The 16,384-nt window shown below is 36.6% G+C and overlaps 1 long non-coding RNA gene across 2 annotated transcripts in view; it reads right to left on the bottom strand.

The window, feature by feature from the left end:
• The window catches only part of LOC106983361 (uncharacterized), an 81,608-nt gene extending 67,612 nt beyond the window's left edge, over window positions 1-13,996 (bottom strand). For both annotated transcript variants that reach the window (XR_001431505.3, XR_008296365.1), the window contains exon 1: window positions 13,862-13,996. This is a non-coding gene — a long non-coding RNA (uncharacterized LOC106983361). The remainder of the gene's footprint in view (window positions 1-13,861) is intronic.
• Window positions 13,997-16,384: the final 2,388 nt, after the last annotated feature.

Genomic DNA, 16,384 nt, shown 5'->3' with positions numbered 1-16,384 from the left:
CATTTAATAAGTGTTTACAATATATGGAAATTCACAGAATATTTTCCTTACAGGATTGGGAGAACAAAAATTGAAGTACTAATCCAGTTATGGAGAAAATCCCCTGTAACAGCTCAAAATTTAAATTGGTCTCAGAAGGCCTAGACATGGAGAGTGAGGGAAAGCTAGAAACAGATCAGTCCTCACAGGGAGTAACCCTCCAATTCAAATACTTAATCCTTTACTTGATTAACGTGATTATTGCCCTTAGGCTACCAGTCTGGCAAAAGCAAATTTAATTAAACTTCTAAGGAAGATAACATCATACAGAACCTCAAATTATCTCAACAATTTTATATTCACAGTGACCATAACCCAGTAGAAAAACTAACCAAGCATAAGAGAAGACAAAAGGCATAACCACAAAGAAAAACCATGGGTAACGAAAAAGTATCCCTTCAAATGACTTCAAAATATTAAAAGGCAAGAATGAAAACTTTGACACAGAAATAAGATCAATAAAAAGAACAGGGAGCAAATGAAAATTCTACAGTAAAAAATAATATATAAAACTTTTATTTTTTTAAGTGTATTTATTTATTTGAGAGAGAGAGACAGAGAGAGAATCAGAGGAGCAGAGAGAGAGGGAGAAAGGATACCCCAGGCAGGCTCTGGGTGTGTCAGCTCAATGCTCTATCCCATGAACCCTGAGATCATGGCCTGAGCCAAAACCAACAGTCCAATGCTTAACTGACTGAGCCATTCAGGCACCTCTAAAGATGTCTATTTTTTATGGGGCACTGGCAGAACCTGTGTGGTGTTCTCTCTCCCTCTCTTTCTGTCTCCCCCACTCATGGTCTCTCTCTCTCTCTCTCTCAACATACATAAATAAACATCTTAAAAATATATAAAGAAAGCTAGTTTTTACAAACCAATTTATGGGTGCAGTGCAATCCTAATAAAATTTCCAGCCATTTATTTTAAATGGAAATCAACACTGATGCAACTTTTTCTAAAAATGCAAAATATAATAATATTAGGGCAAACTAAAGGAGTAAAGTATGATGACTTAATCTAGATCACAATACTTCGTAAGTATTCCCTCTTAAGCAGATTTCTCAACCATGTAATGATTGACAGTTTGAGCAGAGTAGTTTTTGCTTGGGGAGGCTATCTTGTGACTGGAGGATGTTTTTCCACATCCTTATCTTCTACCCACTACAATCTGGTAGTAACCACCCTCTCGAGTTGTCACATACATAAGTGTTACCAGACATTGCCAAGTGTCCCCTGGGAGGTGGCTTCACCCTTGGTTAAGAACCACTACCCTAGAAAATTCATGTATTTATGCAGCAGAAACCATGTACAAGAATGTTATAAATATATTCAGTGTTTATATTTACCAAGAAACGCAAACTAAAAAAACCCATAAATATTCGTAGGGATAAAAATTCTAGTACATTATAACTAGATTCCATCAAACACTGACACTAAGCTAATTACAATTTTACACAAGTATAAAAATAAGTTGTAAAAGCAATATTTAGCAGACAAAAAGAGTACCTGCTCCATGATTCAAACACAGACAAGTTTAATTTATAAAAGTCTCAGAAGTCAGTAGGGTGGTTATCTTTGTAGAAGGAGGAAAGAGAGGTAAGAGATAATAAAGAGACACTACTAGGTTCTTCAAGCTGCTAGTAGTTCTCTATTTTTGACAGAGATTTTTATTACCTAGATTTGTTTTGTGTTAATACATCAAGCTCTGCAATTATTATATGAAGTTCTCTGTATGTATATATTAATTCAATAAAACTTTTAAAAGTTCTAAGTTCATCAACAATAAATAAAATAAAGAAAAATAAACATAGACCAAGTGGGACAAATGGAAAATTCAAAGAAAAATTATAGGGAGATGTAAATATAATATAGTAGTAATTCCATTAAATGTAACTGTACTAAATTCATCAGTTAGAACCAAGTTTGTTACACTTTATTAAGTAGTAAAACATGTTTATACAAGACACACCCTTAAAATAGCTAAGGAAAAAATATAAGTGAAAGGAAAAGAATGGAAAAATAAGTCAAAAAGTAATTTAAAAAATCTAGGATATGTTAAATCTTAAGGCAGAAAGCATTATTAGAGTGATATATACTACAAAATTATAGCATTCCGTTCATGAGAAAGATATAACTATCCTGATAAAATTAGATTACATTTAAAGCAAATATTGAGAAAACTACAAGGAGAAATAAAAGAATCCACAACAATTCTCTGAGTGTTTGACGAAAGGTAAAGCAGTAAAGTAAAAACAATATAAACAACACAAGTGACAATGCTAAAGTACTGATTATATGTTAAGGGAGCATTACACCCAAGGACTGCAGAGTATATATTCATTCCAAGCATGCATAGTACCTTTATGAAAATAATCCTCACGATATTATTCAACACAAAGTTGGGAATGATAATGGATGACCAGATAGGGTAACTGTTTTTAAAATTGCTTTTCAGAAGCTATAGATGAAATGAATATTTGTATGTAAATTTCTAGTTCATAGGACTTGGTAGATAGTCAATAATTGTTGAATTATTTTTCTTTCTTTTAATGCTGCACTTATAAATGCCTACATTCGTGTTTTCTTCTGTGCTGGCAATGAGATATGAATCTTGATGTGGAATCAGTAAAATTTTTAATCTACTCAATGTGAACTTCTCGTGATTATTTTATAAGCTTTATGGATTGAAGTAGGCATTCTCTTCTGGACCTCAAAATCAGATTTTATATATCTTTTCTTTTAATTGGCACTTCCTTTTTGTTCTGTGGTCATAATTTTTTTCATGATTTAAATTAGGTTTGGTGAATCTATATATATATTTTTAAAAGTTTTTAATGTTTGTTTATTTTTGAGAGAGACAGAGACACATAGTGTGAGCAGGGGAGGGTCAGACACACACACACACACACACACACACACACACACAGAATCTGAAACAGGCTCCAGGCTCTGAGCTGTTAGCATAAAAGCAATGTGGCTGGAACTCACCAACTGTGAGATCATGACCGGAGCCAAAGCTGGACTCTCAACCTACTGAGCCACCCAGACGCCCCGGTGAATCTATATATCTTCTTTCTATTTGTCATCACAACTTATTTCTATTTCCTTCATCCATGCTATAGTGAAAATAATACTGGTCACAGATTCAGAATACACAAGTTTACATCCTGGTTCTACCAACAGCTAACTCCGTTTGCTCATCGCTAAAACATACTGCTGTTAAAAGGATCAGAAGAAATCACTTTTGTTAAATTGTGCCTTGCCAACTATAAAGCCGTATAGCAGCAAGGTTACTAACTTTTAGTATCAGGGCATGTCTCTTCCTATAGGAGTATGGCTGCTAAAAGCAAACTCCACTCTTGTCATAATTGACTGCGACTGGATTGGTTAATGGGGAAATAAAAGAATTACACTGTATCCAATCACTCAGTAGATTAACCCTCCTATGTTTGTACCATTATTACTGTTTTCAGATATTGATATTAAAATTTTGAGAGGCTTAATGGATTGCCAAATCTCTGAAGATACCCTTTTATTACCATTTCATTATGTCTATGACATGAATGTAAGAATTCAGTATTTTATGTTGTAACAAAAATTGCAGTAGTAACTGGACTGATGTATCTTTTGAATTTAAATCTACTAATGTCTATTCATAAGTGATGTAGATATAGATATTTATTATATGTCAAAATGAAAAAGGAAAAACTAAGCTATGTAGTTGTTGGACACTTGGATTGTTTCCATAATTTGGCTATTATACGATGATGTTACTATAAACATCAAGGTGCAAGAATAAATATTTTTCAGTTGGTATTTTTGTATTCTCTGGGGAAATATCTAAGAGTACAATTGCTGTATCATACGGTAGTTCTATTTTTAAGGTTTTTTTTAGTGTTTACTTATTTTTGAGAGAGAGAAATTGCAAGCAGAGAGAGAGAGAGAGAATATTCCAAGCAAGCTCCACACTGTTAGTGCAAAGCCCAAGGTGAGGCCTGAACCCACACACTGGGAGATCATGACCTGAGCCGAAATCAAGAGCCGGACGCTTAACTGACTGATCCACCAGGTACCCCTCTATTTTTCACTTTTTGAAGAACCTTCATGCTGTTTTTTCAGAGTGGCTGCACCAGTTTGCATACCCACCAACAGTGCAAGAGGGTTCTCCCTTCTCCATATCCTTACCAACACCTGTTATTTTTTGCATTGTTGATTTGGGCCATTTTGACATATGTGAGGTGATATCTCATTGTAGTTTTTATTTATAAAAATAGAATATTACTCAGCCATGAATGAAAAGAGATCTTGCCATTTGCAACAACATGGGTGGAGCTACGTGGAGAGAGTAATATGCTAAGTGGAATAAGTCAGTCAGGAAAAAAAATACCACATAATTTTACTTATATGTGGAATTTAAGAAACAAAACAGATGAACACAGGGGAAGGGGAAAAAGAGAGAGAGAGAGAGAAAGAGAGAGAGAGAGAGGCAAACTAAGAAATAGAATCTTTTTAAATGTCTTTTTAATGTTTATTTATTTATTTTGAGAGAGAGAGTGAGAGCAGGGGAGGGGCAGAGAGAGAGGCAGACACAGAATCCGAAGCAGCCTCCAGGCTCCAAGCTGTCAGCACAGAGCCCGATGTGGGGTTTCAACTCATGAACAGTGAGATCACGACCTGGGCCAAAGTCTTAAGTCTTAAGCTGAAGCTTAATCGACGGAGCCACCCAGGCGCCCCCAGAAATAGACTCTCAACTATAGAACAAACTGATGGTTATAAGAGGGGAGAAGGTGGGGGTGGGGGAAGGGTGAAATAGGTGATGGGGATCAAGGAGGGCACTTGTGATGAGCACTGGGTATTGTATAGAAGTGTTGAATCACTATATTGTACACCTGAAAATATATTACACTGTATGTTAGCTAATTGGAATTTAAATAAAAACTTTAAAAAAAGATATTTATTTGCATCATTGAAGACTGTGCTGTTGGCCAGTGATAGCTATATTCTTTCAGTGCTTACTCCTTGGTCAAACAGACAAATTATGATGACTCTCCTTGTATGTAGAATGCATCTGTAATTTAAAAGAACACAGGCCAGTAGGATGAAGTAGAATTCTCAGTTATAAAATTCCACAATGAATTTCTCTACAAAAACTATCCAATTCTTTTTAATAATGCACATTAAATATTTTTTACATAACCCAGTCTTTCAAAAATGTGTGTTCAAACCTTAAAGAGCATTAAAGAAATAAGCTAAAAAGTCCTACCTTGAAGTCAGATAAATTATATCTTAAACAGATGACCTATTAGCTAGGTTACCAATTTGTTTCAAATGCTCAGATGACTCATTTTGACCGGTGCTGGAGTACTTGGCTAAAAGTTAGCAAAACTTAGTTATATTCTTATTCCTATTCCCAGATTGCTCCTCTCTGCTATTTTCCTATCAATTTATAGATGGAGAGAGAGAAAAGTGACTCCGTTTTTTTCAATCCAATGCATTATATATTCTGGGAAACAGGCACAGAAGCTTCTGTGACCCCAGGGATAGCTTAAATAACGACAATAACTATTGAAGGCGGAAAGTTGGGAAATTTCATCGCTACACTACCTTCCCAATGTGGTATGAATCATGCAAAATTCCACTCAAAGTTAGAAAATTTCACAAAGATTTTAGAAGCCAAATTGACTCTCTCAGTTATATCCCCTTTCCATTGTGACTGCACTGAGTAAACTGAAGATGAAGGGAACATCATTTGGAAGGACATGAAAAATCACCTTTTTATGTTTTTTTTTTTTTGTCCTTAATTTTGGTGCCTCTCCCTCTTTTTTTTTACATTGAAATTTTATATATTTTAGCATCTGGATTTACAGACATCGTGGCACATGGACTCCTCTCTCATGCCTAGCTTCTCCGGGGAATATTGAGGATCAACTCAAGTGACAAGTCAAACAGGGAAATGAGAAAAGGCAATGCTAAAGGAGGAGCAAATCTTGTATATTACCCAATGAGAAGGAGCTGAATTGTTTCGTTTTGGAATATCTATCGTTGAATTCTAGATGCTCATCTGATAAACCAAGAATACACTCTATGTTATTCCAAGGCCATACAAATTATCCTTATGGAAACGATAACTTGCAAACACAGTGCCATTTTAGGCCCTTACACGTGGTAATGATAGAAAAAGCCCCAGGATAAATTGGGAGAAACACGTCTCATTATCAACGTAACCTTACACAGACTATATGACCTGGGAAAGTCATTTAATCTTTATGGGCTATAACTATATCATAAAACGAAGTCAGGGAAGGATTGGACAAATTCTGGGATCTAACGCTCAAAACAATTACCAATCTTTACTCCTCACAAGTTGACACGCCATTTTATAGTTATTCTTTCCCACCCCTTACTAGAGAATTGTCTAACCTTTATCAGGGCATTTTCTAGTTTTTTTCATTTCTCCCTCATACCTTGCAGTGTGAATTAGTCCACTTGACTGCAACTATATTTTTCATAGCATTCCGGGAAACTTTCCCTAGTATCCTCAAATGATCTTTAATCTGGGCTTCAAAGGTGATTTTTAAATTCAATAATTGCTTTTATTACACCCTATTCTTTTCTTTACATGTTCACTATCATATTGCAAGTAGCTTTGACTACAGCTTTGATTACTTTCTCACTCCCACACTTCCCACAAAAGGTGCTGGCACATGAAAGTGGATTAATAATTATTTGTTCAAGTGGCATCGCTTTTGGACTCTGTGGGTCTTACTCTTTGGACAATTGAGCTTGAGTGGTACATGCAGAGCCCTAATAATAACAAAAATGCTCTTTCGTTTATATAATAAATAGGTTCTTTACACAACAAATCTGTTTCATTCCAATTTGCTAACATTCTGATTGTTTGGAACAAATGTAAAGTGGCCATTATATTAGAGATCACCAACTCTGTGATATTCTGGGACTATATAGTTCAGCTTTTACTGAAGAGTATTTTAATTAATATACAAAGGATCAAAGAAATACCTGGCTGCATGCATATCGGCAAATAAAAAGGAAACAATTGGCTCAACATAAAAAGGGTAGCATAGATTTGTAAAGTACATGCATGGTCAGAAAGGTGTATCAATTAGCAGAAATGAGTGTATTTCCTTAATTCTAAAAATGATAGCTGTTTGGCTAACATAAACTCTCCCAACTTTCACTCATAGTTTCCATATGTACATTTGAAAAGAGGAAAGAATGAGAATTAGGAGAGTTAGGATTAAGAATATTTAAATTCTATTTACCTTAAGTAATGTGATGAGATTTAATTGGAAAACATGTTATATGCACATGTGAAAATCTGTGGTAACATGAGTAGTCAAAAAAGAACCAGGAAAGACTGACTCGCTCTTGTTTTTAGCATTTACCTTGGATATTATTGTCTACACTAGAAGTTAGCTAGGTTTTCTGTTTGGGTCTTCTGAGAAGCAGATGCCAAGAAGAAAGTACTTGGCAAACTACTTCTTGGGGGAAAATGCCGGTGAAGGCAAAAGGGGAAAAGGAGCAGGTTTAGACAGGGAGTTTTCCAAGTCAGGTCTGCTCCCTGTGAAAGGATCATGGGAAATAAGGGAGATTGTGGAGGAGAAGCCTTGGTCTGCAGGGCAGCTCTGAGGAAGTCTCATCCAGGCTGATGGGACTGCAGAGCCAAGATAGCTCATGAGATGGGTCCCACTTTTGGCAGGATTGCTCACACCGTAGTACACCCATGGCTCTCAGTCATCTGCCGGAAGCAGACTGGGCATGATTTTGACATGTGGGCTATGGCAGATCTAACGGTGCACGAGCTGGAGACCTTTTGAAGGGAGTAGAAGATTCTCACAAAGGGCATCCTCAGTGATGTACCTCCATGAGTGCCAGACCAGAACATCATAAATCGGATATGTTGCAGACTTGTTTCGATCTGTTCAGAATCATCTATTTGCGTACACTTCAGTTTTTCTCTCTACATGAATTCGAAAAAGAAAATAAATCTCCCAAGATGCAATGCAAACAGGTACTAGATGGAAATGGCTGTTGGTACATTGCGGTCTGACCATGACTTCAACAGAGAATTTGCTATATGGGCAGGAATAAAGCAGAAAATTCCTGCATGATCTTCCTGTCATGGGATCTAATATGGAAAGGCCAGTGTCTGTCAGTGATCCTTAGCAAAGTCAGAGACTATTTTCATTCTTAGAAGGAGGCAGTCATAACTCAGAGTCAAGAAGAGGCCAGTAGAAGAAAGACCTCAGTTACGCACAGCATTTAGAATAAAATCTAAACTTTTCACCTTAAACTGTACTTGCTTTCACTTTCACCTCTTTTTCTGAGCTCGTGTTTCATTTTCCACCTAGCTAAGCTGTTGACAATCACTCTGTTTTGTTTTGTTTTAAAATTTTCATAAGAAATGGAAGCTCTTTTCTAGACTGGAGACTTTGCTGTAAGTGTCTCCTCTTGTGAAAATACTTTCTAAGACTTTCATAGTTATGTATGTGCATGCTCTTTTTATATAGGACTTTGAAATCCATTAGGGCAGTAATAATATCATTTTTTACATTTATTATATAGTCATTGTGTAGTAACACATATTTGTTGAGGGATTATGTAGTAGGCTGATGAATGCTGTGTATATCTCAACGTTTTTGATATGCATCACAAATTTCACAACCCTACCCTCCAGAAAGGTCATAAAATTTGATATTGCTAGCATCAGCTTATGAGAACACATATTTTCCTCTTCTTTTTAACAATGGATTTTACGGCTTTAAAAAATAGTTGTTCAAATAAGTGAAAATAATATTCATTGTTTTAATTTATATTTTGTTCAATTCTAGGTAGGTTGTATATTATCTCACATGTGCTAACATTTGTATTTCTTCTATGGTAAATTATCTGCTCATCTTTTTTCTCCCCCTGCCTTTGTTTTTGTATACATCCAAAAATATACACCAGATAATTTAGATAAAATATATGGTATGTCTATAAAATAAAATTATATGAAACTATAAGAAAGAATGAGTAGATCATTCAGTGACATGGAAAATTATCCTTGACATGTTGAAATAGGACTTAGCTATTATTCAAGAAGAAAAAGATAAACCCATCAACCTACACTCCCCTAAAAACAGGTTCTTCTGAAATCCTTAAAATATCTAAATGCCTGTGACATATGACTAAATTTCATTAGTATCTAGTGGACGATGCTAAGCTTTCCTTAAATAATTAAAATGAAATGATTTTCTGTGTCTTTGTGGAAAACAAAATTTAAAAAAGCAAAATAGTTCTATATAAAATGATACAAATAAGCAATCACTAGGTTTCTTAAAGCAGTAACATGGAAAGTGCTTCGATTTTTCTGGGCCTTGGTTTCTTTTTTTTGTAGGTTCCTTCTGTGATTCTTCTGGTCTCCTGCTCTAATTACTTGTGAAACTTGTTCCTGGAATTTTCATTCTCTCACCTTTTCAAAGTAAGTAACTCTTTCTCATGCTTAGTCACCAAATTTGTTGAATCTTTGATAAACTGGGATAAAACACACAGTTTAAACACACACTCTCTCTTTGTCAGAATAAATAAATAAACATTTAAAAAAAGAATCTAACTTCTTTAGATATATAAAAGTCTGTAGATAAACAAAGGTGATATTTGGAGATTTGTCAGCTTGGCTTCTGCTTATCTCTCATTTGGTTAAGAATTTAGAAGGAATGTTTTGTATAGAAGTCGTTTATGTGACTTGTCATGCATTTCTGCCCAGAGTTGCACATACAAAACCATAGGGAGCTTAGTTGGCTTGTACTGCATATCTAGCCTTGGGATCAGAACTGGCCTCTCTGTTCCTGATGCCAACAGGAATTAACTTGCCTCACCTCCTTGAGCCAGACCTGGCTGGCCCTCTACAATGGATGGGGAAGGAAAGAGGAATATGCAGAGGCCCAGGTTCCCAAGATTGTGTGATTCCATAAGAGAAACAGAAAAACCAACTGGCTTGGGACTGCACTTAGGCAAACTTCATGACTAACACAAGGGTAGTATATATATTTTCCTGGTGAGAATAACTAGTTCAAAGTGTCACCTGAGGGGAGGACAGTCTGCCTAGGAGCCTCAATGGGGACTCCAGCCGGGCTATTCACTGCTGGGTTTCCCCAGCCAGAAGGTTGGATGTAACTGCCCGATTTGATGTATTAAGCCTTCTTGGCTCTTCTCTATCTCTCTCCCTCTGTGTGTTTACTAAAATTGTTTAATTCCTTATATTCCCTTTCCCTTATAATGAATAAAGTTTTCCTCCACAAACTGAAAGTGTGGCTATAGTGAATTGTTATTATTCAAAACAAGGAAGGGCATGCTGTTAATTGAATCAAGTTTTGTCCTAACATCTGTTACATTAGTTGTGAATTGTTACAAATAATTGAAGGGATAATATATAGATGGAAGGATTGAAGCTTCTTTCTGTTGTTGCCAGGACAGGTAACTTAGGAATTATTGGTCCCATAGTGAGTACAGTCTTTAAGCATCTTTGATCTGTGTATTCTGCAGGTTTCTGTGTCATACAATATGATTATTATTTTTAAGTTCCGAGGCTCCGGCATGTGGCACTACAACTAAAATTGCATGGAGTCTGATCTTGCCAACTTGCTACTAATTACAAAACCATTACTTATGGGCTGCTGTCTGTTTGACCATGGACCTGAAGCAAATGCATGGGCCACAAAAAATAGACACGTTTCAATAAAACGTAGGGGCTCAGCAAAAGTGGGACTCTGGATGTCGGCTGTTGCAATTTGACCCCAGAAAGGAAGATGCTGGCCAGGCTGGTAGAGTCCACCTTGGAGACAGACACACATTTCTGAAGGGATTCAGGAAAGGTACCATCCTGATGATGATGGGGCAGGGTGCTGCAGTTTGAATTTGCACTTTGTAGGCTTATCTTCCCCGGTTTGTGGCAATGATTCTGCTACATCGAAAACCTTGTTTCTTCACGTACAGCCTTTTAGACATGAGAAATGAACAAATATGTGCCCCCGTTTCTGTGTTCTTTGCCTGGCTCTCAACCTGTACTTTGAACTACTAAATGCTATGCATGTCTACCAAGCTTCTAGCTTCAAATCATCCATGATAGGTCCAAGCAAGCAGTGCTACATCAGCTATGCAAATTCTGTTTCTTTTACGTCAGGACATTTTGAAGTACCTTAAGCGTCAAGAGAAAGAATTCTAGGGAGATTAGTCCTCCAACTCAAGAGGCATCGTCATAGTATATGGTCACACAACATACACGCATGAAATTTGATTACTTTTGGCTTCACTATGGCTTGGTATTTTTGTGGTATACGTTAGTTCCATGGTGCAAGAGCAGTATATTTAATGAATCAGCAATTTTAAGTGTTGAGTTCTTATTATAAAGGTTGTATGCCCTGTCCTGAGTAAACACACAGAAACAACTCAATAAATTGTATTTAAGGTGCCAAGACTAAAAAGGCAATTTCAAAGGCTTGTAGCGACTTGAGGTTGTTTGTATCTAGGAAACAGGTTTGAAAAAGTTATCTATGCCCATGTTTGGGAAAAAAGAGGTCCAGTAGTGTGACGTTGAAGGATGTCAGTCTCAAAATGGCATAAGGTCACAAAGGAAGTGAACAGTAGCTGTAGGAAGTATAGAACAACCTTCCTGACCAGAATGATGAAATTTGAATTTTTGAAATAAGTTACTGTTTTGTTGGGAATATCAGAAATATCTTAATGCAAAAACCTAGTAAAAGACCAAACAGTCTGCACTAAATTGAGTATTTTACACGTGCTGTGTGTTCCTTAAACGCTCAGTCATGCAACAATGAAGAAGACAAAGGCCCTATCCTTTAGGATTCTATATTCTCATGTATAAATTCCATAAGTAGAATGGGATTCTGACAAGTTATAAATGAAATGTTTATTGGAACTATAATTGACCAAAGAAAAGGAAAAAAAACAATAGAAATGAATGGTAAAGGACAGATTAGAATTTGGGATCAATGGCAGTCTCCTTGTAAACATTTATTAGAGCATACTAACGGGCCATCGCTGGTTGGAAACTGATCATCAGGCTGATATTTCTTAAGATGAACTTTCCCTTAAGCTTGTAATATTCTCAAAACACATTTGCATAAAAAATAAATATAAATAATGGCAGACTACCACTAAGAAATATTGTAATCTTCTTTGAAAATGCTGGCTTTCAGAAAAATATGGAATTGGAATTATCATTATCTCTATAGCCCAGGTTATAGGAGACTTAAATTTTGGGGAGTTTAATTTCTAATTGAAGGAATACCTGTGGTATGAGAAGCCCTGTGTAAGTCTCTAAGAACACAACATTGATGAGACACTTTGGCTGTTCTCAAAGAGCTCAAAGCATTATGGGAGGGTAAAAAGTACACCCAAAGTTTCTAACAGTATGTTATATGTTATGATAGAGGTCTAGAGAGGATGCTGTCATGGAGAGTCTTGATTGCATGCGTAGTATTTTCTAATTTATTACAAATAAAAGCAGAAGTAGTAGTATGGATATTTGATAACAGGTAAGGTATAGACACTGACAAATCAGACAATTCCTGAGGACACCCTGGGGCAAGCCTGATGCATGTCAACACCGACTGTAAGTCATGGGCTACCATAATAATTTTGTCCGAAAGAGTAAGGTTTTAAGATCAATAGTGGGGAACACGGTAACTATTCTATATAGTGTAACTAAAGGAATTGCTGAGCACAAAGAAGATGAGAGGCAAATATCCATCAGCTGTGAATATTAGGTATAAATTGACGATACTGACTCCAGCAAGTAGCAGTGTCTTCAAAATTGTGCGGACGTGAGGATCCCATTGCGTTTAAACTCCCGTAATTCAATATGCTAGTGAAAAAGCATAACTCATTGCCAAAATATACTGGCTCACCACTTTCATGACATAATATTATTACTTAAAAGAATCCTCAAACTTGAATTATAAATTCCCAGTGCATAACTTTTTCAATAAATGTGATTTTGTTATGTCTATAGTCTAAAGTAAATATTACTGAGGATTTTCAAGGGAATAAATATGAAATAATTTCAACCGTAAGCCAATCACCTGAAACACAAGCATTTTATTTTTATTTTATTTTAGGTTTATTTATTTTTGAGAGAAAGCAAGCAAGGGGAGGGCGTGCAGAGAGAGAGGGAGACACAGAATCCGAAGCAGGTTCTAGGTTCTGAGCTGTCAGCACAGAGCCTAACGTGGGGCTTGAACCCATGAACCATGAAATCATGACCAGAACCAAAGTCAGATGCTCAACTGACCGAGCCACCCAGGTGCCCTGAAACACAAGCATTTTAAATCTCTACTCATTAATACTTCATCAAGTTTCTCTTGCATCATGTCTTTTTTGAAAACTTTGCTGGTTTGTTTGCTTGTTGACTTTGCTTCATAATGTAGGCAGTGGGTTTTAATGAATGGAGGTTGGATTCATAATCTGACTCACCATGACCAATTTAGTAACTTTAAGTAGTTGCTTGACCAATATATGCTTTAAGTTTCTCCATCTACAAAATAGGGATACTGGCAGCAAACATTAGAAATGTTTTGCTATTAAAAACGATAAGTAAGACTCAGTGTGTGAAGGTGCATAGTAAGTGTCGAATAGTAGCTAAAAGTTATCCCTAAGACTGTTTTAAAAGAGCTTTTTGCAAGGATTTAAAAAATGGCGCTTACCAAAATTATTTGCATTTGTTAACATTTAGTATTTCTTAGGTTTCATTTCTGCGACATAAACAATTGTTATAAGGAAGAAAAAATCCCTCAGGGCTTACCTCTTGAAGGCTTGTTGTGAACGCACCCACACAGAATAATTCTCCTCACTTAGAAGAGCTTGTGAAGATTAATGAGTTGTTTCTGTGGGTTCAAGTTTTCCACATGCACAGAGTCCACTACGGTGATGTAATTAATTTCACAACACCAGGGTTTTGTCATCCAACATTCCCGTGCCATGCAGCTATGATAAGTATTCTTTAATTAAACCTCAAAATTTGCCAGTGATGTTACTTAGTGCAGCTGGAGTACAAATACACCTCTGTGGACCCAAAGGTTTTAATATGCAGCTGGGAAGCTTGATAATAGAACGTTTACATGAAAGCCTTCTGAGTTGGTGTCCAAAGGTTTTAAAACTTTTCATAAATCCTTATATCGAAGGAAACAAAAATAAGAAGGGGTTTAATGAACTTGCATTTCTGGTTATAACAGGGGACGACAAGGTACGCTCCCAGGTAAGGAGGGATGAACAACCTACTTTTGTGATTCTCTTGCCCCCTTACCCCCACCCCCCAATTGGCTTTAAAATCAGCAAGTTCCTAGAGCATCATGTTGCTGTGAATACAGCTAAGAATCATCTTTCTCTTAAGACTTGTTTGCAAAGGAACAGTCCAAATAAGGTTGGTTTAATAGGATGTTGCTTGTTCTAGCTCTATTAATTTAGGAAGTATATAGTCTGTGTCTGGCTTGGACTGTTGCACTGGGTGTTTCAGTCATGATTCAGTAACAAAATGAATATGCATATTCATTCGAAAGTTCAACAATGAGTGTGATTTGTCTTGTTCTTTGATTCAGAATTTAGTTCAAAACTCAACAAGTTGATAAAAATTAGGGTAAAGTAATGCAGTCTAGTTCAATGGACAAGGGCACAGGTTCCCATCTCCATCAATTATTAGTTATGTAATCTTAGATAAACTACTAAAAATCCCTTCTTTTTAGTTTATCTTTGAAATGAAAATAATAATCATATTTATTTCATAGAGTTGTTATGAAGATTAAAATACATAATAAAAAGTGCTTAGTCAGGTGGGTACAGAGCAGACATTCTATTAATGGTAATGATAAGCATTTAAATGATAAGTAATGCTGAGAGTGGTAAGTGATGGGGTTTTGGAGTCATGGGGGTCCAGAGCTGAAGGCCAAGAAAGAATTGTTGAGACATTTTTGGTGCAAAAAAAAAAAAAAAAAAAAAAAAGGTGATTTTATTAAAGCACTGGGACAGGATCCTTGGGCAGAAAGGGTTATCCTGGGGTTGTAAAGAGTGACTGGTTATATACTATGGACTTGGGAGAGACAAAGTCAAGAAGTTTCTTAAAGGGCTTTCCATATGCTAAAGACTCACAGATTACTGGAAACCTACTTGTTGTCAACCTAAGGTTGTTTTTCCTCTAGCAAAGCATTATCATTAAGATATTAGGGAGTTCTTGGAGATTAGGCTATTGATAAGATTGCCCTTTTCTTGCAAAATTCCTAAAATGTTTGTAAACTGATGGAGACTCTGTCAGTTTACCCATTTGTTTTCTGTCCTTTCCTTTGTTCTTGGGCAGCCAAGATATCACACATATCCCACTTGTGCGGTGGTAGGGGGGCCGATGGGTTGGGGGATTGTTAGCTTGCGCTGCCCTCAGCTTGTCTTATGTTCCCTTGTCAGTAAGTAGGGATAGCACTAAGCTGAACTGCAAACAACTCTGTATGAATCCAATATATTGAGAAAATGGTAAAATCTGCTAACAAGTTGTATTTCCATCCTGGATACCCTAGAGAAAGACAAAATGAAGGGCAGCTTCTTTTGTCCTCATGCACCTTAGTTCCTTTGCCTCAGGACACTGTTGTTCCTAACAGTGAATTCTAGGCTCTTTGAAGGGAATTATGCTGGGAAGGAGAAGCACTAGATCTGCAGATGCTTGTTTGTAAAGAGGGATGGGTGCAAGGTGCTTACTGGCAGAAATTTTGGAGGATAAATTTCAGTTGTTCCTGAAGGCCAGGAAGAAAGATTAGATTTCTACAGGCCCCTGAAAGAGTGGAAATCCATGATGCCACCTCTGGAGGCTGAGAACTTGCTGTAGTGTCTCCCATTCAAGACAAAAATACTTATATCCAAACTGGACATGTGTCCAATAGAATTGCTGTCTGCAATGAAATGTGAACATAAAGCATCACAGCGATGACTAGTGGGAGACAAAGACCTGTTTTGCCTTTTAAAAATATCTGGATTTTATAATAGCATAACCTTACAGAGACCCTAAAATAACTGAGAGTGAGCCTTGGAAAATCAAAGCAAGCAAAAGAAATGAAGCCAACTCTGGTCCCAAAAGAAATGGGGCTCAGATTCTATTTCCTTCTTTTCCTGCAACAATCAGGATCCTAGAAGGGAAGAAAAAAGACAGGCAATGACAACAGAAATGGTGACTGCCTTCTGCTCTCTGAGTTCCTTGTTCCTGAGGACATGATTAGTTGGGTGACCTCAAGGATGAGAAAAACGTATATGAAATTTTGGGACAGAGGATGATCTAGCAAGAATGTGT

The sequence above is a fragment of the Acinonyx jubatus genome, chromosome B1 (genome assembly GCF_027475565.1).
Source record: "Acinonyx jubatus isolate Ajub_Pintada_27869175 chromosome B1, VMU_Ajub_asm_v1.0, whole genome shotgun sequence".
NCBI lineage: Eukaryota > Metazoa > Chordata > Mammalia > Carnivora > Felidae > Acinonyx > Acinonyx jubatus.
This window is presented reverse-complemented; position numbering and strand designations above follow the sequence as displayed.